The sequence below is a fragment of the Dufourea novaeangliae genome, unplaced genomic scaffold (genome assembly GCF_001272555.1).
Source record: "Dufourea novaeangliae isolate 0120121106 unplaced genomic scaffold, ASM127255v1 scaffold248, whole genome shotgun sequence".
NCBI classification, from domain to species: Eukaryota; Metazoa; Arthropoda; class Insecta; order Hymenoptera; family Halictidae; genus Dufourea; species Dufourea novaeangliae.
In genome coordinates this window covers 2,995,118-3,018,111 of record NW_015374156.1, presented here as the reverse complement: position 1 = coordinate 3,018,111, position 22,994 = coordinate 2,995,118, and positions in this window count along the sequence as shown.

Sequence of the window (22,994 nt, the reverse complement as noted above, 5' to 3'; positions counted from 1 at the left end):
GATGTGCACACAGGCTTCTCCCGGACGTCGTCGACGAAATGCGGCTTCGTTGTCGTTTAGAAGCGTTATAACGTGTAGAATCCATTCCCTCCCTCTCCCCTGTCGTTGAGGCGGCAGCCATTGTTGGACATGGAAGATCAAACGGCGGAATTCTCCCCGGAGGTATGCGATGCTTTAGCCCACGGGTAGGTACGCGGCGCCTGAGGGTAGCTAGAAAGGAGATACAAACAGCAAAGTTCCTTTCAACGTGGTCGTCTGGCCCACCTGTCCTTGTCTTCCACCTGCGATATAAAAAGCACATTTCTTTTCCGACTCGATGCATTCCACTTGAATTTCTCCGTTGTCCCCTCTCTACCCTGTTTCCACCTGCGTGGCAACCCCCCTTGATATCCTACTGTTTGTCTCTCCATAACTCTCCCTCCCCTTTTTTCCTATTCCTTTCCCTCGGTCGCTTGCTTTTCCTACACCCTTTAGTCTCCATTCGCCGTGCACTTTGCCTCCCCCTTTCCGTTTTGCATGCTCACCCGTGTCAATCGACGCGCGCTCGACCCTGTTCACCCCCGCCAGACGAAAAGACAGTGGGGTTGCACGGTTCCTTGCGTGGACTTGGAATTTTAATTTGATTCCGGCTAAGTCGACCCTGAAAATTTGCTCGGAGTAATGGATCAGAAAGGGTGGACGGGACGTTCTGTTGTGTCGGGAAGGTGGTTGCATTCGGAATGCATAATGGAATGATGCGTGCGGAAGGATGTTACGGGAATGGGACCGGGGTGCGCAGATGCCAAGCGGTTTAAATGGACTTCCGGCGAAATGTTTGGAATCAGATTGTAATGCGGTTAAATTAGAGATTATTATGGGGAATAAATAAATTTAATATTCGATGTTTAAAACTTTTGGCCGGGTGTGCTGGTCTTCTTGATTTTGGGACTGTTTTGATTTCTGGGGGATCTTGGGAGATTTACTGTTTTCCCGAGCTATGACTTTAGGTGTGACCTAACTGTCGATTTGCTGTGTGATACCCTCGAGGGCACAAGCTACCAAATGCTTTCTTTGCTACTTCTTCAGGGCTGCACTTATTTGGTCCCATTTACTTTCTTTTATTACACGTCTGACCTACTTTCTGCACCCTTCAAATTTGAAATACATTTTCTTCATAGACTGTAAACCTATTTAAGAAGATGAAAAATGTATATTTTATCTCCCAGTTTTAGTACACGTATACTCCAGAGCTTCAATGACCATTATTTAGAAAATACTTTGGCTGTCTCAGGGCGCTTGACTTGCCATCGAAAAACTTAAAGAAGCGAAGGACCCATACCCTTGCTACTTTTACGATGTCACTGTACCTCGAGAAGGTACTATAACTATCTGTTTTTTGGATTCGATTTTATCGTGTTTCATTCACAATTGGTGGATACATGTAGTGTGCTTTTTGTGTTATTCACTTTCAGGATGTATCAGCTGGATGTCTTTATTTAATTAGACTGGAAATTGCTACTCCCCCGAACAATATTTCTTTCGGAGTTTCAACAATACCGTAATGCTACGTTAAATTTATCTCACATTCTACTGGTGTCCTAATATTTACGAACCTGGAGTATATGTGACTTGTTCTGAAACTTGTAAAATCTAGTTTCCTCGTTGGGGTAACTTCCAAAGTAAACTACGCATAGCAGATGATAGACATGCAATCGGGAACAATGATGTGAACAGCGAAAGATTCCGCCAATCATGACGAAAGAATAGCATTTCATGTTGACCAGTATGATTACTCTCAAAAATAGAATTTTTTTGTATATTAACACAAATAATGAGCGTTTTGTAGATATAATGAATTTTTTCTCGACAACACGGTGTTAACGACTGTTTCTTTGTAAAATTCTGAAAATTACAATTTTAATTTATGCAATAGTTACGCTTTTATCCATTCATAACTCCCCAGGCAAGATTAGCACGAGGGAATAAATTTTCAGCCATTGACGCGCGAAGAAGTTCCCGCGACTCGCATTCACGGCGCGCGTAATTCCCGCGGATGGGTTTTGTTAACTTTTAGGAACGTTATTACCGTGCAGAGAAATTGGAAGAACAACTCCGCGAGTTTCCCGCTACTTTTCCGCGGTCTTCGTTTTGCCCCGTTATGAATACGAAGTTCGCGGAAGTTGGTGGCGTTTTTGGAAATTTCGGCCGTGAACCGAACGACTGGAATCGAATTACAGACGATTCTGGGGGACTTTTATTAGACATTCGACTCGTTCTCCGTGTGGCGAACAAGCTGTTTCAATTTCTTTACTTTTCTTGAACTGTACCAGACGTTGATTGCGCGATCGTTGGCTCCGAAACATTCATTTGGCTTTCGGAATTACTTATTCCGTGACTACGAAAGTATCTAAATCTCCTTCTGACAATAAATCAGATAATCGAAATCAATTGTATATAGAACTGGAATTGATAAATTGTTACTAGACTATAGATGTTTGTGCAAATATACGATTTTGGGCATTGATGTATAAAAAGCAAAATTGAATGGAATTTTGTTTTCCTGTACTAGGGGTTTTAATATGTTAATAATAATAGGTAAATGCTGTGTAGTTGTATTAGAATTTTTATTTTGCTATGTTTTGTAACTCGGGAGACGCTAGAAGTGCATAGACATTGACGGTTTAATTAAAAATTCTAGATTAAAAATATATATAACACGATCGAAGAAGAAGGAAATATTGATTTCATGAACGTTTTAGTAGAGGAAACTAATCTGTCTTTTAATTCTGGTCTTTGGATGTAGATCTATAACAATCTTAATTCGCATAGCTAAAATTTAATTATTTATGTAAGATTCATTTCCAGAAAAAATGTAATATTTACTATCTCTCATAATAATACTCCTTTATTCGTGATACCAAATTTTAATACATAATTCTTTGTGTTGCAGGTAAGGGACCATTAAAATCAACATTCCACCCTTTAAAGAATGAAACATCAACTGAAAGGGTGCAAAAATAGTTTCCACGAGTAAGTAAGGTCTCGAATACAAGCATTTTCCTTTAAACTACCATATTCGTTCAGTCCAATACCCAGTACTGAACTGTGGATATTTACACATATTCCGTTATCCACGGAAAACCTCTAAAGATTTGCATACAATAAAAATTGACTTGCTTTATTAAAAGTTTCTTTCATTTAACAGATAACTGGTGAGGTGGAAATCTTATTACTCATTACACAAATCTTATCACTAAACTGCGGATTTTATATATTTATAGCCTATAGGTGTCTGTAAAATATAATAAAGTACAAAACTTTCATCGGATCCAATAAGTTTTTTGGTTTATTTGGAACCGAATGTGATACTTGAGATAAGAAAGAAATTCTTACATTTGCTCTTCTCTGTATGAACTGCTTTAGAAAATATCATTTTCCATAAAAATCCGCAGTCCATCTATCACTTATTACATTAGTTGTGTTGCATCTTCACGTAAAGAAGGAGACATTGAAATGAAAAAGCATCTCTTAAACAACACAAACAATACTTATTGCATAAAAATAAAATATTCTAAAAATATTTATAAGGTACCTCAGATCCCACCTCACCAGTTAACGGTTAAAAACGAAATAGAAACTTTGATAGAAATTGTTTAACGTACAATCCACGAATGTTGAACGCTTCCAAAAATAATCTGCCTTCGAGAACGATTAAAATATCATACTCACGTGGGCGAAAATGCCTAGGACGGCGAATATTTTGCGGCATGATTAATTGCCAGGCGAAAATGAATTTCGGGAGAACGAAGGAACGCGTTGCAAGCGAATATACCGCAGGGAACAAGGGACTCGGCTCGAATTATTCGAGGATTTTGGGTGGTGGCCGAGGAAAGGAGGAAAGTATCGCTGTGCGATATTACAGCGTGCACTAACATCTGGTGTCCAGATTGCGTAACGTACTGCCATAAGGAATAAAGATGTCTGGGTTGCAACCTTCGTCTTCTTGTCTTGGTTTTCTTATAGTTGTCTTGCCGGCTGGTATCCTCTTCTCGTATGAATGAACATGTTAATCGTAACTAAATGAGATACAACGGTACAGTACCAGTTAAAAGTATGAGACTATGGTTCAGGATTGATGAAATAGTAACTTAACTATTTTATAAGAATTTAATGAAAGTTAAGAAATTAGTACTTACGAAATAGTATTTTCATTGTATGTTTGTAGAATATTTTGTTTTTTCAGTAATTATTTGATCGGGCTCATATTTTCTACTGGTACTGTGAGTAGACTATTTCTGTAAATTATTTTATAAAAATCAAAGTAAGGGAAAAATTGACTTTTTTAATCGAGGCTTTCGTTAAAGGCACAAATGAAAGGATGATTCATTAATATACACGTTTTTTTTGTGGTTTATATATTTACATACGTGATAAATGCATAAAAATTAAAAGTTTGCAACGTAGACCGTTCTGTGTGATTGAAATAAGAACTATATCATTTAAAACGGTTACTTTAAACTTCAAAAGTATCTGTGCATGTTCTTTCATTTATTTCCGTTCTGATAACAAATACGGAATAATCGTATATTGCTGGAGTCTCTTTGATACGTGCACCCTGGTTAATTAGTATTAGGACACCTGTAAAATATGAGATAAATGTGATTACCCACTACGAAATTGTAGAGGTCTGAAATAAATCTCGTTTACGATATGTCGACGCTCGACGAACAACACTAAGGCTAAGATAAACCGATAAAAATGCTCCAAAATATACAGGGTGCGATCGAAAAGATGGCACAAGCGAGGAAAAGTTTATTCTAGATGCAAAAACAAGTCGAAAATATAGAACAAATTGTTTTTTAGACGATCTGTCAATTCCAAGATAATCGAATTTAAAAATTCCCTGAATACACGTGCAATTGAACAGGTGACAAACTTGTCTGCCCATTGCATTCTATTTCTACTTATTGTGCACTTCAAATCCTCAGGATCGATTTTCTCGAAAACGAAGTCCCAGATACAAATGTTTACGTTACACCATTTTTACACAAGCTTTAAAAAGAATTTAACACAAACATAAAAAATAAATTACACAATATTTACATAAGGAAACATCTGCAGCTCGCTTGTTACCGTTCTTAAAACCGCACCCTGTACAATTTCCCTTAGAACCACGTGTCTAATGCTCACGAACGACAGCATACATTTCCCCAAGACACGTTCTACGATAACGAAAATTCTGCTCTATATCACAGAGCACTCCGCGTACAAAGTTCACCTGATACCTCCTCTCCCTCTTTCACAACTTCTATCATCCCGTCAAGCGTTCACCTGCACACGCATAATTCCGTAACCCCTCTCGCCCGTGGTGGTACACGCGGCGTTAAGGTGTCGATTCCCGTTAATGAAGCTATACCGAGGTGACAGTATCACGCAAAGGGACCAGTTAACCGCGTTTTCAACGGTTAATTATCGCGTTTCACGACTAAACACCCCCGACTACGGTCCTTCGGTGGCGCTTCGACGGTTCCACCTGCGGGGAGGTGAAGGTATCCCAGAGAAGAGGTGCTGCGCGTTCCCCGTGGGGGATGGTCGGGTTTCGAAGCGCACTGCGTCGTCGACGGCGGAGGGAAAATTGGACCAGGAGGGGCGAGGGCCGGTGAGTTCTGAAGCTGAACGCGTCGCATTTATCCACCACCGCGAAATTCTGCATCGTCGCGTTATTTCGTAACGGCGGATAATTAGCATTCTGTGGCGTAAAATTCCTCCCTGGCTGAGTTCTTCATGCCAGAATCCTATTTTCCGTCAAGTCCGGTCGAATACGCGTGGTTCGACTGGCCGTGTATATACGAGATTTTAGGCTGCTGGAAGATAGGGTATGGTAGCTAGTAGGGGGTAGTAGAGAGGGTGGTGTATGCCGGTCGCAGGCTCTCGAAGCGGCGTTTCAGCACCGAGCAAACTTTATAGGGCGACGACTGTTTTGTCTCGGTGATTTGCAGCATCTGCACGGAGCACCTCGAGCGAGGAGCCACATCCAGCCAGTCAGAGCCATTCCGGTGTGCGGCGAAGTAAGAGCATTTAGGGGGGATGGGGTATGGGTGGGGATTGGGTGGTACCGGGTGTGAGAATTATTTGGAATTAGACGACGACGCCGCGATTTACGTGCGACCGCGGCCTCCCGGACGCCACTGCCTCGCCATAGGTGGCAAACTAGGCGTGGCTGCTCGTTGCAAACCATCCCCAACCACCCACTATCCTAGTTTTGGACGCTGGCCGCGATTGTAACCGGCCAAAAGAAAGGAGGACCAACACACGCCGCCGCGATGCCCGTCGTTGTACCTCCTTCCCCCCCCCCCCCCCCCCCCCATCCGTCCTATGTGGGCTTGACCACCGTCCTTTTCAAAGGTATATCGGTTGGACAAATGGTCTTTAATAATTCTGTCGTATCCTAGGGCCCCCCTTTGTTTCCCTGGAGCCGGTAATTCGGTGAATTAGAGCCCACGGTACCTAGAGGAGGGAGAGAATTGGCTGACCGAGGAAATCATTTCGGGCGATTATGCGGTGATTTTATTGTCGGTTGTTTGGACGCGATTCGGGATGGGAGGGACTTAGGTCGACAAATAAATTCGTCTAATTAAATGGACACTCTATGTTTTTAGCCCAGCTACTGGGTCCTATTAGGTCGGCGTGTTGACGAGGGTTCGGTGGGTTTTGTCGGTTCAATTTCGGGACAGGGGGTGTAATAAACGAGAGGTAATTAGGCGTTTATGGTGGTTGAGGGTCGACCGGGTGGAAAAACGGTGGGAGTGGTTCGTTTTATTAATAAAAGTGTTTACTTGACCTGAACGCAAGGGATGTTTGGTGGTTGAAGGGGAATAGTTGTGTTGGGTAACCATTAATATATAATGACAGTGTTATTGATCATGTGTGAGCTGTAGTGAACAGGTTTAACCAATTCGCGTTTTATGACGATCAGTACTTGGACGAACTTATTATGGTGTCATAATTTTATGACGAGCGCAGCTATTGGGCTAAGGCTACAATCATGTCGAGGGTACTTTAATATGATTCCTCAGTCAGCTCTGAAGGTACTTAAATGTCATAGTAATGGGCTAAGACTACAATCATGCTAAGGGTATTGAAATATGATTCATCAGTCAGCTCTGAAGGTACTTAAATATCACATTAATGGACTAAGGCAATAACTATATTTAGGGTATTTAAATATGATTCCTCAATCAGTTCTGAAGGTACTTAAATGTCACAGTAATGGGCTAAGGCTACAATCATGCTAAGGGTATTGAAATATGATTCCTCAGTCAGCTCTGAAGGTATTTAAATATTACACTAATTATCTAAGGCAATAACTATATTTAGGGTATTTAAATATGATTCCTCAATCAGTTCTGAAGATACCTAAATATCAGATTAATGGGCTAAGGCAACAATCATGCTACAGGTATTTAAAATTGATTTCCTCAGTCAGCTCTGAAGGTACTTAAGTATGACGCGAATGGATTAACAATGCATGGCATATATCTTGTTAACAACTATACGGATTGAAAGGCAGCCAACTTCCAACAGCCATGGTGGAATCGTAACTATAATGCTTTAAGGCCTAGGCCGATACTTATTAGAACCTTTTCTTTAGTTGGAACCGCTACAGGAACTATAGTTTCTGAAACGCAGACACCTAAAACTCAAGTTTCACAGCTAACAAGGGAAAATCGTGTAACGGGGCTAGGCTTAAATCATGGGAATCGATAAGTACGATAATATTTTTATACAAAATAACAAAAACCATTACATTTCTCTTTCATAAATACCAAAAGAATTGGATAGCTTTACAAAAAGTTATGGAAGCATCTGTAGCATCTACCAATTGCACCAAGAAACGAAACTTGCCGCTGGTAACAAGAAACGTGTCAGAAACGTGCCCCAGCTTTAATTTCCCTCGAACCGTCAAACATTCCATCTTTGGTTTATATAATTCAGATCCCTCAAATATTCAAAGACTTCAATAATTCGAGTAAATATAAAAAAATTGGTGTCGATGTTTCCGATTCCGTCGCCTAAAATTCGAAAGAAAATGGTGGAATGATGATTGTTTTCTGAGAGCAGTGCTCGTGCCCAAGAAATTCAGCTCCATTGCGCCAAGCGTCGCGCTCGTTTCCACGACTACTCGCTACTCCACGCAGCCGGAGATAAGAACAAACGCAACCAACTCGAGAGGAGCCGTCAAAAGAGGGAAGAGAGCCCAGGGAAAAATGACAAACCGCGGCGATGTTGAAGGAGGTTTGCACGACAATTCATAGCTCGTGGCTGAACCGGGGCTGGGCAAAGACCAAGACAAAGCTACCCGCGAAGCCGGATGACAAAAGGGTCAAGGAGGGGGGAGGGGGACTTGATCCTCGGGAATTGAGAGACCAGTCAGACCTACCCGACCATCCCTTCGATCTCTAATAACCCGATTGTGTCGTTAACACTTGATTGTCTGCGCATTTCACCAGAAACCTTTCGTCATCCTCCAATTACGATCTTTTCGCGAGTTGTGGTTAATCGATTTTTAATTATAGTTTCTATTGCAAGAATATACGTTCTCGATTCGATGTTGACTTTAGTTCAATGCTATTTAGAGAGTAGTACGGTGAGACCTTTTAGTTTGAAGATTCGAAGTATTCGTTATGTAGAATCTGTAGATTTTGTATTTTATACGTGTGTTCACTGACGAGCAAACTTGGCTTCCAATAGAAGAAAAAGTAACGTAGGGGAAGGACCTCCTGCGATTTGTTTTCGGGAATAATTGAAAGATACGTCAAATTAACTTTCAATTTACTATTTATTTCAATTTTTAATTATTTAATTTCGTTAACTGTTTAAAGCTCAGGACACCTTCAGATACTGCTACTTTTCACTGTATATTATTCGAAATAAATTCTGCCTGAAAGTAGGCTTTCCGTCCTCTACAGGTTAAGGTCTTCAAGATAAACGAAACACCCTGTATACAATCGTGATCACAAAAGTCGGTGGAGATAGGCTTCGCGACCGACGCGTCAAATGGCCATGAACTTTTATATCTTCATCGGCTCGTTTCGATATCGTCTCCACGATCGAGCGACGCTCTACGACGTCGTTTTACTACTTGCGGCTCGGTATTTTGTTACCCAAGGCTTTAAGGTTCGAGTCACTCGAACGGTCCTGTGCACGCGGTCATTCTGCCAGCGTTGTCTATGGGGAATCGGGAAATAGTCCTGGAATACTGGATTAAAGTGAAACTCTAGCTGGCAGTTGGGTCGACGCCCGATCGGCGAAACTACCGGCAAAGAATGTACCTTGGGGGATGCAGGCGACACGTACTTACCTCTACACACTCCTCACAGGTCCCATAGTACGTCGCTGCCTTTAACAAGGTAGCGCCGGAAGTTTCGGTGGATGGTAAATTAATTATCGGCCACGGGTTTTCTTGGCTTGTTTGACAACACTGAGGATCGTGGGATCAAAGGGATCACGGGAAATCGGGGGGAAAAAACCTTGATTCCATTATCGTTACGTTTGATCGAGTTCAGGTAATGTTTTTGGACGATTCATCGGGGGTTAGTTCAGGATACTAACATGTGTACTGTTCGATTTTGTTGAACTTGTCGTTACAACAATGTCACACGATTTTTTACACCTGATTGTGATTTTTTATCTTCATTATAGTTGGTTTATAAACGATCGCACCTGCACGTTGGATTTAAATTGTGTTCACGCTGAAACGATTGGATTGCAATACGCAATTAATGATTCAAGGTGGAGACTAGATGATGATCATTCAATTGATTCCCACCGCTTGGTTTAAGTTCCTCTGGGTTAGTGAAGTGGTTTCCTGTCTTCTCTGTGCCAAGCATGGGTCAAAGTATAAGGAAATTATATTGTGGAATAAAGAAGCTGCTTTTATATTTTTATGTGGTAAATCAGAATTTAACATTTTCCATATTTCTTTCTAAACGAAAAAAACTCCTACGGTCGGAAAGGGTTAACACATTGTTCGCTAGGTTACCCACATATGGGTGCACTCTTTGGTAGTCCAAAATCAATCCTTTAGATGGTGTAATAAATGAAATAAGATTGTATATGGATTTACGAAATTAATTATCGTTAAAAAGAAAATCACTGTGACAGGTTTTGGCCCATCTGGTTCGAATTATATCAAGAAGTTTTTGCTTATGGAAGAATTTGTAAGGATTCAGTCTGTCAGTTAACGTTTCGAGCCAGAAACTTGATTTGATATTCCTACATACTTATCGATAGAAGGCAGCCTATTGATTTCGAACCGACAATTGACTTTTCTCATAGTCTGGATAGAACCACGACGGTATATCATAAGGTAAAGAGAATTTTAATGAAATATGGGGTGGATTTAAGGCGGTATTTTCTTTGAAGAAGGTGAATCATCGTAGGCGTTCTTTTTGTCGAAGCTTATTGAAAGAGAAATGGACCAACGGGAAGACGATCACGTGTCAAGCCGAGTCCCCATTGTTGGGACGTCGGGATCTACTTCTACTGTGTAGGAACAATAGGTTTCTCGTGTACTGTACATGTAGAAGACGAAGAATAGAGGAGCATCTTCTTGCAGAAATTGTTATAGTACTCCTGTTCCCCTGTTTTTGTTCACTTTTCGCCGGTGTCCTGTCATTATAGATTTTTCATCGATATACGAGCGAATTTATTTTTTCGTGTCTACACCCCGGAACCGATGATTTAGCAGAGGTTATTTAACCCTTTCGAGAATGACGGGACAATTCGTGCCAAAATATTTTACAATATCTACTGGGGCATATGTACGATGGTTATTTCCAAAGTTCTGGGAATTGTGTTATAAATTGTGTTATTAATTTTCGTCCATATTAGATTGCAATTTTTCAATATAATTTCCGTTTAACTATATTCACTTGTCCCCACGCGAAACTTATTAACAGGTGAACACCCCTCGTATATTCTATTTGAAAAATTATGCTTAACCTACTTTATTTCTTTAAATTTGTATGTACTATAGCCCGTACTATCACATTATTAAGTTCATTGTTAAAAACAAATGTGTCTTGAAAGGTTTACCGAGAGTTGAAAACGACAAAACTTATGGAAAAAGCAATTAATCTTCGATTGATCAATCCCTCGACGATCTTGTTCCCGTGAAAATATTGTGTGTTGAAGCGATCGTATCGAGAACATGATATCCAGAAGGATCCTAGGGCGGAAATTCTAAATCCACCTAGTCTACTTTACAAAAAACTCCGCGATATCGCGCACGTGACCGAAAAGCATCGGTGATCCTCTTTTCAGTATTCAGATCACGCGGAAGGGATCGATGAAACGGCATCGGGTACGAGTAGTAACAATATTATCCGAGCGTCAGGAAGTTTTATTTTATTAAAACAGTTTCGGGAATTTCGTTTGGCTACCGTCTGGTTTTACGTACAGTAAATCGTCGATAAGTGTTCGAAGGCTGCTCGACATCGACAAGATCAGGTCCCCAGGTGTAACGCTGTTTCTTAATTAGGTTTGGCATAGTCATAGAGCGTGGAATTCTGAAGCCAATGATATTTGTTTCAGCCGCATATTGCTATTAGTTTATGAAATATTTAATGTTCAGTGCCGAGGAGTCATCGAACACTCATCGCGAATTTACTGTACATGTATCTTCTTATATCGAATTAATTCCGGTTGTGAAAGAGATTTTTATCGTTGTGGTAACTGGAAAATCAATAGTTTGTTGGTCTATATGTAGGTATAATTTAAAATTACAAAAAAAATATGTTCAGTGTTTATTCATATCTTAGGATATTGGAAAACAATTTCAAATAATAGTAAAAAGCGACCATTACTATTTTCTTCACGATTCTAATTAATTGCAACTTTCTCAAAAATTGTTTTAACACAACATTTAGTAAACTAATCCTTCTAACTTTACGAAAAAAATTCACGTCACTTTCTCCAATTTTAAGAAAGTAGTTCTGTTTTAAAGGGTGTTCGAATACCTTCTTTACCCACTGTATAATAGTATGACCTTCATGTGACCTTGAGGATATTGGGAATCGATTCAGATAATAAAATATATATCTAAACAAAAATAAACGCAGCAAAGTTTGCCGAAACATTATCGGCAGCTAGTCAGTTAATTCGAATAAAAAGACGGTATGGACGCGAAAATCGATTCATAAGTTTGAGCGTTCGAAGTGTTCGAGCATGGTTCGAGTTTAGATTTGCGTTTAAAAGATACCGTACCACCCTTCGTATGGGCTGTTGTTCAGTCGCTGGAAGTGAAATCAGCTCTTTCGACCCCTGGAAAACGGGAATGGCCCTTTAATTCCGTCACGCGTCGAATGGTCCCCGTAAGCCGTAGGGGGCATTTCAGGTGGTAGCGCGCGTAGCTGGAAAGTCACGTCCCCGGAACGCCAGGCTTTCCGTCGCGTTCCGTAATATTTATCGTATCGCGTGCATGCGGTCGAAATAAAACAATACGTACGTTTGCGCCGGGGATTACGCGTTTCTTTTTGTTCTTTTTGTCTTTTTTTTTTTGTTCACCGTTTTCAGCTTCAACGGGTCACGTAGGCGTTGCGTGGCCGATTTTCAATCCCTCGGACGACCCGCGCTTCGAACGTCCGTCGTCGTAACTCGCCCCGTCGTTTTATTTCTACTTTCCGCGTGGACGACTTCGACGAGACGGCGAGACAGGGGCGTTTATTCAGGGGTTGCGTATCTTTGGGCTGTTAAATAAGAGGGACAATTAGAAAAATTGTTGTACACACAGAATTATTGTTTATTAAAAATTCAACATATGCATCTTATTATACTTTTGTTAGTTTTTTTGTAATTTCTGAAAAAGTGAGCTATGTACATATCAATGGAAGAAATTGGCCACTTAAAAGCGTTTTACTCGAAAGACTGTTTTATAGATCGGTACCAGAAATATTTAAATGACTACTGAACCATTTTGGATCAAACTTTAAAGATAATATTTTTTCTTTTTGCAATAACAAAAGTAGTTGAAAGTTTATGTCAGAAACTGCAAGTTTAAGTTCAAACAGCCGCCATTTTGTAAAATCTTGGTGTTTTAAAAATCGGCTACGATACGTATCTACTAGTCCTTTTTGTGTACTTTAATATAAAATTAAAAAGACTTGTTTCGGATAAAAGCCCAAATAGATATATCTGGTACCATAAATGGTGTTTTGATAAAACAGGTTATGATTAAATGGCCGTCATTTTCTTTTAGTGATAGATATATAGCTTAATTGTTCAGCAATTGCTAAAAATATTTAAATTTCATTCTTGGTAGTCCCACCCTTACAAGCAAAATACAACAAAAACCATTAAATGCAACAGTGTTGTTCCAGGGTAAAAGGATCGATTGACGTTGCACGTTCCGAAGCGCGGAATTTTTTTTTTTAACACAACACCGTTACACCTAATCCCGTTACGTCCACGGTGATTACGTAACCGTGCCCCGAACCGTCTCGATTTCGCTTTCGACGGGACGAAACGAGCACGAATAGGTGGCGCCGGATCAAATTTTGCGCTGATGAGCATCATTAATGGCACGGCTGTTAGTCGCCATACCGCGGCTGGATATTGATTGTTCGCTGACTGAAATCAGATTCGTTCGGAATCGTCGGCCGGAATTACGGCAGATGAACATTATATTAATTAATGAGGGTATTCAGTGCGGAAAAGCCAGCTTGTCTCCTGCGGGAAGAGGAGGAGTGAAATGGCGGTTTCAAACGCGTTTCCCCACAAAAACGGATAATGATTCAACAGCCAAACCGCTGATCACATCGCAACCTCTTCAGTGACGTCTCTATTATTTCTAACAATGGAAAAGGGAACTGTTCGAATAATGGATTATTGCACTGGTGGACTGTGATAGTATTTACAATTGCTGTCATTACATCCACATTCGGTTGTAATGTCCAAATTCTTAAAATATAATTAATTATAATTAACAAATAATTTGGGACCGATAAGGTTGCGATTGTGTAGGTAATTGTGAATGAAGACCGTGAAAGTTCTTATTTTCGAGGAAGTCGTGTTCGAAATTTTTATTATTAATTATTATTGATTATTTCTACTTGTATTAATATTTATGAATATTTACAGTGATCCTATATCACCATTACGATTATTGAAATACTGAAAGATTAGATATGAATTGGTACAGGAGAAAAATGTTAGCAGGGAACGTAAGTAGTTTTGACCAGCATTAGTATCTGCACTAAGTAGAAATGGTCGTTCCTAGTCAGACGCGCGTACCACATATTCAGACGTACAAGTTCTGGATGGACATTCAACTTACATTTTCTCTGAAACGACGCTTCATACGAACAAATGTTATTCTACATTTATACTTAATTTTTGTCTGTACAATCATCCCACTTCTGTTGTATGAAGCTCGTACCAATTTTAACCATCTTCACTCCCTTCTTTTTACCATTGTTTACACTTCCTTCAGATCATAACATCCTCCGAAAGTGTCTAAATAAGATCTAAATTATCGTCATCCATTGAAGCATTCGATCATTGACTAACGAGCGTTTTATTTACCACGTTCGTCGTGTAAAAAGCTGGTTAAATCAGGCCAGACCACTCAGTCTGTAACGAATACCGTGGGGCCGGTTAATTGCATGAAAATATCAGCGAAGGGCTAACCCGATTTCCTCGCTTCTGAGCCAGCCGCTGAATTAACGTCTACGTTGTCTCTGTTATTACGTTAACCTAATTGCGCTGAGAAATTAATTTTGTTGTCAATTATATTGTTGCTTACCGTGCGCCCGCGCGTCAAGCTTCGCGCGATTTTCTCGCCGTCCTTTTTGCATTGTTCCATCTACTCTTCTTTCAGTCGTCGTTACCATTGATGGAGTAGGATACAATAGATACAATAGACGCTAGATACAATATAGGTACAATAGAAAATGAAGTCACAGTAATTCATTCTTATGTTCATAGAAGGCTACCGTGGCAATGATTCGGCCAAATTAGACGCCAAACTCCGAATCTTAATTCCTAATTTCTTTCTTTCCACATCAGTCTGAATCATTTTCTAACATCGATATTAAGGTAAATTTTGGCACAAACGAACGATGCAAGTGAAAGTAATGAAAATACATAAATAAGAATTCCGTGCAAATTTTAACACTTAAATATTATTTCGAAAGTACGTGAACGAACGTTTGACTGCACTGTACATTGAATTATCGGAATTCTGATTTTAATAACAATCGTTCGCTACATTAGTTCTTTCAATTAAACCAGTAGAATAATTACAAAACTGAGCAGATAATTTTCGAGCATTTCCTTGGTCAGAATTTAAAATTATTTCGTTATTCCCTGAAGTTGAACGAGTACAGATATGGAATTTAATAATAATCTCGGAACTTCGAAAGAAGTTCGATAACAAAGATACAGTGCAAGTGGAAATTACGTCGAGTCCGTGGAAATTTTAATGGCAAGAATTACCTACAGTTTGAAATCACCGGTTCTAATTTCTTCCTCCAAGACGTATACTTTCGAGGAGCCCCGTAAGTTGAAACCAGGTCGCAAGAACTCTCTCTGATTAGGATTTTCTGGCTGGTCCCCTGAATTTTGCATAACTTCGAGTCGGTGTTCCCGGAGCATGCAGGTACGCGACGCTGCCACACGTGCTTGATTTGGTAAACCGGATCGCCCCGTTCCTTCGTTTAATTTGGCCGAAAATCTGTAGGCTTCCCCAGGAGGGGTATATAATGACTCATTCATTATTGAAAGGCGGAACGAAAGTTCCGAGTCTTCCAAGTTTCCGAGTTTCCCGACCAGCAATAATTATCTATTAAGCGAAACTGATGCGGACGGAAACTGCGAAGAGCATAGTTGCCAGAAGTTCGCGCGCGTCGTGGAAAAATTTACGGTGGAGGATGAATTACCGAATAACTGAGTGAGAATGTAAGACTTCGTTAACCTCTTGTCTTGTAATATCAACTCAGACGAACTGAACTTAATAAGTGTAAATATTACCCATTTTACGTAATTTGGAATGAAATGGTACTTTGCTGGTATCAATATTTATTCCTTAGTCACAGACAGAGGAGGTTGGTCTTGTTATTATACAAAAGCATAATAGGTTTTTTAATGTATTCTCGATTCGTTTTTTTCCTATACCTAGTACGCTCTTGTGTGACGTTTGTACATATTAGGTCGTTGTCCATGAAATGGCCAATTTTACGTTATAGATATAGTTGATGGTACTGCTTTGAATGTATATTATTAAGATAGCTCATTTCTTTATTGAAAAATTAAACAGTGTACTCTGGTATTTAGGGATATAAAATCTATTATGTTAATTACTAAAGTTAATGATGGTACAGAATTAATCTGAGTTGAATTCGACTATTTCCCCTACATGAATAGAAAGAGGGACATTTATGTCAAATTCATAAGTGATATTCATAAAGATGCATCCAACTTTCTGCAAGAAAATGCTACATATTTAGTGAAGATAATATTCAGTGGCAACATGGCAGCGAAGTAGTATCTTTGAACGATCTTCGAATTCAGTGTAATAATTATGTACTGAATATAACGTGAATGTAGCACTTGTATTACAATGAAAACCGTGTATAGAGTATATGTTCAATATAATATTAAATTCCGGTACTAAAACGTCCATTTGGTGTGCGCCAATCTAATAATTAGATCTCGATTTTCGCAAAAATATTCTTTTGATTGGGAACAGCTGAAAATGTCTTCGACGTGTTATCCTCAAATTCGGTATAATAATCGTGTATTGAATATCCCACGAATTTAACACTTCGATTTCAATGATAAAACGTGAATAGAGTCTATTTAACCTTACTTTGTCCAATAAAATTCGTATAATGTCGACTGTAATTTCAAGTGTCGGTAATAAAACGGTCATTTTACGCGTAACAACCGAATGTTTACCAGCATGGAAGTATCTATCGGCGGTGGAGTACAAGTTACGATACCAGTTTCCCGAGACAATATCGCGCGGAAATGAGGAAAATGGCGACATATCGGTTGATTCGTCGATACCAACTGTGTCTGCATGCGATGGATGATAGATAGCCCCAAGACATGGTTTCGTTTATTGCCCCGGCCCGATTTGAGCTGTCCCGGTGGTACTCGAGGAGGAACACAGAGAACAGTGGCGAGGCAGAGCCAAAACACACTTGGAGCACAGAGACGACGGGGGCTGAATCGTTGCCCCGTTTTCCGCGCCTTTTGTTCCGTTGGCCGAACCGTAGAAATAACATAGCTCGCGGAGCAAACAGAACGATGTAGAGGTTTGGGGTTTGACGTTCTTGTTCGTCCCGTTTCGCCTGGGCCGATAGTCAAAGTTAGGGGAAGAGAAACGTCGCTGGGAGGGCTGGAAATGGATCGACGCGATTCGTGAATAATTGGAGGGGCTTAGAGGGGTGGATTCGAAGGAGTTGGCTTTCGACGGCCAGGATTTCTGGTGCAGCGAAAGAGATATAGTCTTCTGGGACCTGTTACAGTTCTGTACGCTCCTGTTTCTAAGTATTGGGACACTTATCGAATATGGAGTGAATGTTACAAGGCATTACGAAATTGCTGGAAATCTGAAATAAATACTGTTTACAGGATATTATAGATTATTTTGTGGGATCTGTTATAGTTCTGTACGCTCCTGTTTGTAAGTATTGGGACACTTATCGAATATGGAGTGAATGTTAGAAGGCATTACGAAATTGCTGGAAGTCTGAAATAAATATTGTTTAGGGGATATTACTGATGAATGGATAATGCTTATGCTAGTATAAAGTAATAAAATTGGCCTAAAACAAGTCATTTTTACGAAACATCACATTTTCTTATATATCAAAGTTGGCATTTTTTATTTTATAGTTCACTAACTTGTAACGGGAGGTTCATAAAATACTGGCCATTAGTTTAAGGCAAGGAATTATAGTTTAGATTATAAATATAAATATTCACATATATTTATGATTACTACTTTAAAGTGTGCAATTTCATTTTTTACATCATTTGGTTCGAAACTTCTGTCCGCCACTGTAATGCGTAAATATTTTCGTAGTAATTAATACGGTCACCATTTGAATAAATATTTTTTTTCCCATTCTGGCTATACAATACAATATTAAGTTTCTAAAAATTCTATAAAATACAGAATTCAATTTTCTACAATACGAAATATAATTTAACAGAGACAATGGCAATTTTTTGCTTCACACGACTATCGTTTCCATGCGACTTTTTATTTTACCGACTTTATTGCTGTGTTCGGTCTGGTACAATCACTAAAAAAGTGTAATTCAACACAAAGTATATTACAGTCGATTCCGACGAAGATGAAGACAAACAAGTTTATTGGTAATTTCCGTGTTTGCTTGAGTAAAACCGTCGAATTCGATGGTGTTCCAGTATTCTTACCAGCGTGTTCCAGTTGTCAATAGAAGCCACGTAAAATGTTGAAAACGTTGTCATTCTGGAGGAATAGTAAAATTTTTCAGTTTTTATTTTAGGTTTGTCGTAAGTTTTTACCGTTTATTTGTCTTACTTATTTTCCGTAAAGTTGCATATATTTTAACATTAACCCAGAATGCAAAGATTACTAAAATGGCTGACGAAAAATCCTCAGTCTTCTAATTAGGATACTGATAGAAAAGCGACAAAACTCATCTACAAACTTAATGTAATGTGCATTCATATTTTCACTTTCTATTATTTTGTTACGATAGATTAAACTGTATTTTAGAAACCTACCAAGACTTACAATCACCCAATATACTATGCATAACACATAACTGCATTGTATTTGTTATATCGCAAGAAATATCTGTAGTATCAGTAAAACGATATAGAATAAACAGAAACACATATATTCTAGTTATTTTACAAAAATAGTATGAAAAAGGGAATGCAAAACTGAACTAAGATAATAATTCCACTGAAAGGAAAATTTTCAATAACTACGAATTTCTTGTTAGGGATCTAAATTAACCCTATACAGTAAATCCTCGATGAGTGTTCGAAGGCAATTCGACACTGACCATTAAATATTTCATAAACTAATGGCCATATGCAGCTGCAACAAATATCATTGGCTTCAGATTTCCAAGCTCTATCACCGTACTAAACCGCATTAAAAAGTCAGCGTTGACTGAAAACTCATCGAGGATTTACCGTACTTGATCTATAGATATGCCATTCAGGGATTAAACAATGATTGTCCCACCAAACTTTCCGACAAACCTAATGAATATACTAATCACCGAATAAATTTGAACAGAAGTATATTTGGCATTATTCGATATAGTATTACAATAGAACCTCTATTATCCGAACGTTCCACCAAACGCTCTATTCTCCGAATTTAGCGTTCATTTGTATTGTTATGTTTAAATTAAAATTCTAGTCATCACTTTTGTCTCCCTATTAGTTTCGATAATAGAGATTCTACCGTAGTCATGTCTTCCAATTAATTCGAATATCGGAGATTCTGTTGCAAAGCCTGGCCACCGGGGGAGGAACAGTTCATTAATAACAGGTGTATCGCGGTGACCGTGTTAATTCGACCGAACCTCTGAGCGACGTGGAAAGGTCAGATTAAAGTGTTACACGGTTCCTGAGCGGGGACGTAACAGGTGAATTTACTGCGGCGCTGACTTTTATTGCGCGCGGCACATATCTCTCTGTTTCCCGTGCAATTTCTCTATAATTTCCCTGCGCCATTCGTCGCCCCGAGCACCGGAGAAAACCGTATTTCCCTCGTCGCCGCGTGGAGGCCCCTCGATGGCCCGTCGCGAGACTCCAACCTCGTCGACTTCCGATTTTAATGAAATTTCTTCGGCGCGTAGGTCGCCGCCGTGACTCAAAAGTAACATTAAGAGCCATGGCATGTATACTGATCCATCTTCGTGGCCGGTCACGGATGCCTTCGTCTCGAGTGGACGAGCACGTACGGGCTTTCCACAATTCTCGATTGCAACCTCGTTTCTGCGTGTTTTACAGTGTTTCTAACGTGTCTGGCAGCATTTCACGATGAAATAAGTGCTCTATAATGTGCAGTGATACAGTTTAAATGTGTTCGTTATTCCCTGGTCTCGGGTGATATACAGTGTTGTTCAAAAGACTGTGATCCCTCGATGAGTGCGACATGAGCAACCGCGTTATTTCCACCAGGAATTAGAACTGTTATGATATTACAGTACAGAATTATTTGTGTATAGTGCTCTATATTTCTTTTTTTGGGAGGATTTTTGGAAAGATATGAAGTCATTTGCACGACGATTTTGAACACTTTTTGTGAAGTGTTTACTAATTACTGGAGTAGGTAAATAGGTACAATCTACAAAGAAGATTGTATATATATATATATATGTTATGAAGCATTCTGTACAAGACTGATAAAGGTTCATATTTAAAAATGCATATTTTCGGTATTGATTTATTACCACAAAATTAATATTATAGTAACTACTACTTCATTACTGTCTAAGTAGCAAACGATCAAGTTCTGAGTTATATTTCGTTGGTACGAATGTTATTACAATCCTTATTATAATTGCAAAGTGTACAGAATTTCTTCATTTGTTTTTATATCGCGATGAAGATTGCATCAAGAGGAATTAATATCAACTGTATTGCTTCTAAACTGCGTAAGGCATTTGAACGTTTCATCAACTACCCCAAAAGTACGTAATTCAGTCACCTCGGAACATTAGTGTCTATGTTTTTTCTTAAAAGAATTGTCCATTCTAGCATCGAAAACAGATTAAAAAACATTAAAATCGTCGAGTTCTGAAAATTCAATTTCTCGCGATCGTGAAAACGACGATTCCCCCTTAACACCCGACTAACCAGAAAAACGCATCTCCACGAGGCTCACAGGAAAGAGTATTCCGCGCGTGGGAATCCATTTCACAGCTCGTCTTCCAAAGACCAATCTCGAGTGTCGTTTCCCATATCTACGCGCCCGTACGTATCGGAGGAAAGTTTCCCGGGCTCACGGAAAAGGGACGCGGAAGGCCGACGTGGAAATATCAGCTCGGCCCAGGTCGGCGGATTGTGCTCGAACGAAAGGAGACCGGAGTCATTATCATTGTCGCTGGAGCAGAGTTGAGCAGAATTTTTATTCGAATAATATGTAGTAGAAATAGTTAATGAGATTAAATAATTGCTCGTCAAGCGTCTACTCATTCGAGAAGAAGCATTATTTTATTATAAAAATAGGAAATTCCACGTTTAATCTATTAGAAATGATGAAGTAGCTTCCTTATCTTTTATTGGTTTTTCGAAGCACTTTATCGAGTTAATAAATTTGTTCATATCTGCGCGGGAGGATATGTTTAGTTACTCTTCTTTTCATAAAGTTAAGATATTATTGACAGATGGTTGTTTAATAATTTCTTCAGACACGATAGCCAAGGAGCTATTAATAATTTTTTCACTCGTAGTAGCAAATTACTATTAGAATCCTTTCTTTGCGTCCAGTTTCCAAACAGTGATCCATAAGATTCTTTATTCGCATATACGTCTGCTGTCTACAAATTGCAATCCTGAAGCAACATGTCAACTCTAGCAACATGATGTAATAATTTCTTCTTCCATTCTTATCTGAAAACAACTTAATTGGCTTCTTATTAATGACAATTGGAACCAAGAATCCTGTTAGTACTATAGTGACTAATGACACAATCTAACAATTTGTTTTTTAATTCTTATCCAAAGGCAACTGGATGGCCTCCTAATTGGTGATCACTGAAATCAAGAACCCTGTTAGTAGTATAGTAGCTAATAACACTATGCAACAACTTCTTCAATTTTTACCCAAAGGCTACTTAATGAGCTCCTATTTGGTGATCACTGAAATCAAGATTCCTATTAATAGTATAGTAGCTAATAACACAATGCAGCAACTTCTTAAATTCTTACCAAAGGTAAGTTAATGGACTCCTCATTGGTGACCACTGAAATCAACATTCCTATTACTAGTATAGTAGCTAATAACACAATGCAGCAACTTCTTAAATTCTTACCAAAGGTAACTTAATGGACTCCTCATTGGTGATCACTGAAATCAAGATTCCTATTAGTAGTACAGTAGCTAATAACATAATGCAACAACATGTTCCTCAATTTTTACCAAAGGCAACCTAATGGGCTCCTCATTGGTGATCATTGAAATCAAGATTCCTATTAGTAGTACCTAATAACACAATGCAACAACTTCTTAAATTCTTACCAAAGGTAACTTAATGGTCTCCTAATTGGTGATCACTGACATCAAAAAGCCTGTTAGAGTAGGCTTCCAGTCAGGAAGGTGTTAATTGCGAATGACGACGGCCGTCATAAGAGAATGACGAGGGCTCGTGAGGCTCGAGCCCGCCGCAGTCGTGGCGGAGACAAAGGAAAAAGAAGGATTACACGGATGTGGGGGAGAGGCGGTAAAGGGACGTCGGTGGAAGAGAGAGAGAGAGAGAGAGGAAGTACACCGGTCTACCACCCACCGATCAATACACCTCTCTACTGGTACCCAACACCATCGGTGTGCTGAGGGGAACCGGGATCAGACCTGGTTTCCGGTATTCGTTCGAAGAAAGTATAACTGCATTGAAATTGCATGGCAAGAGTACCTATGTACCGCCGTTTCTGCCGCGCGCGCGTTGCGGCACCCCTTTTGTCTCCTTTTGTCTTGGCGTTCCTCCCGGCTTCCTCGCTGGCTGGTTTCACGCACGCGGAGCCCCGCGGCGCGGCTGCCTCGTGTGTGGGTGTAATGTATTTCGCTCGGTGGAACAACTGCAGACCAGGCAAGACGTTCTACCCGAGCTCGCAAACTAGTTCGTTGCCGCCGCGTGTCTCGGGGACTAGGCTGGATTTCCGCTTGAGATTCTCCGGCCGCCTATGGCGGCGGACGTACGGATGATCGTGGAAAGGATTGGATAATGTTTCGCGTACGTGCACTTTGCGAAACGAGCATTGTAATCTCTGATAGAAAT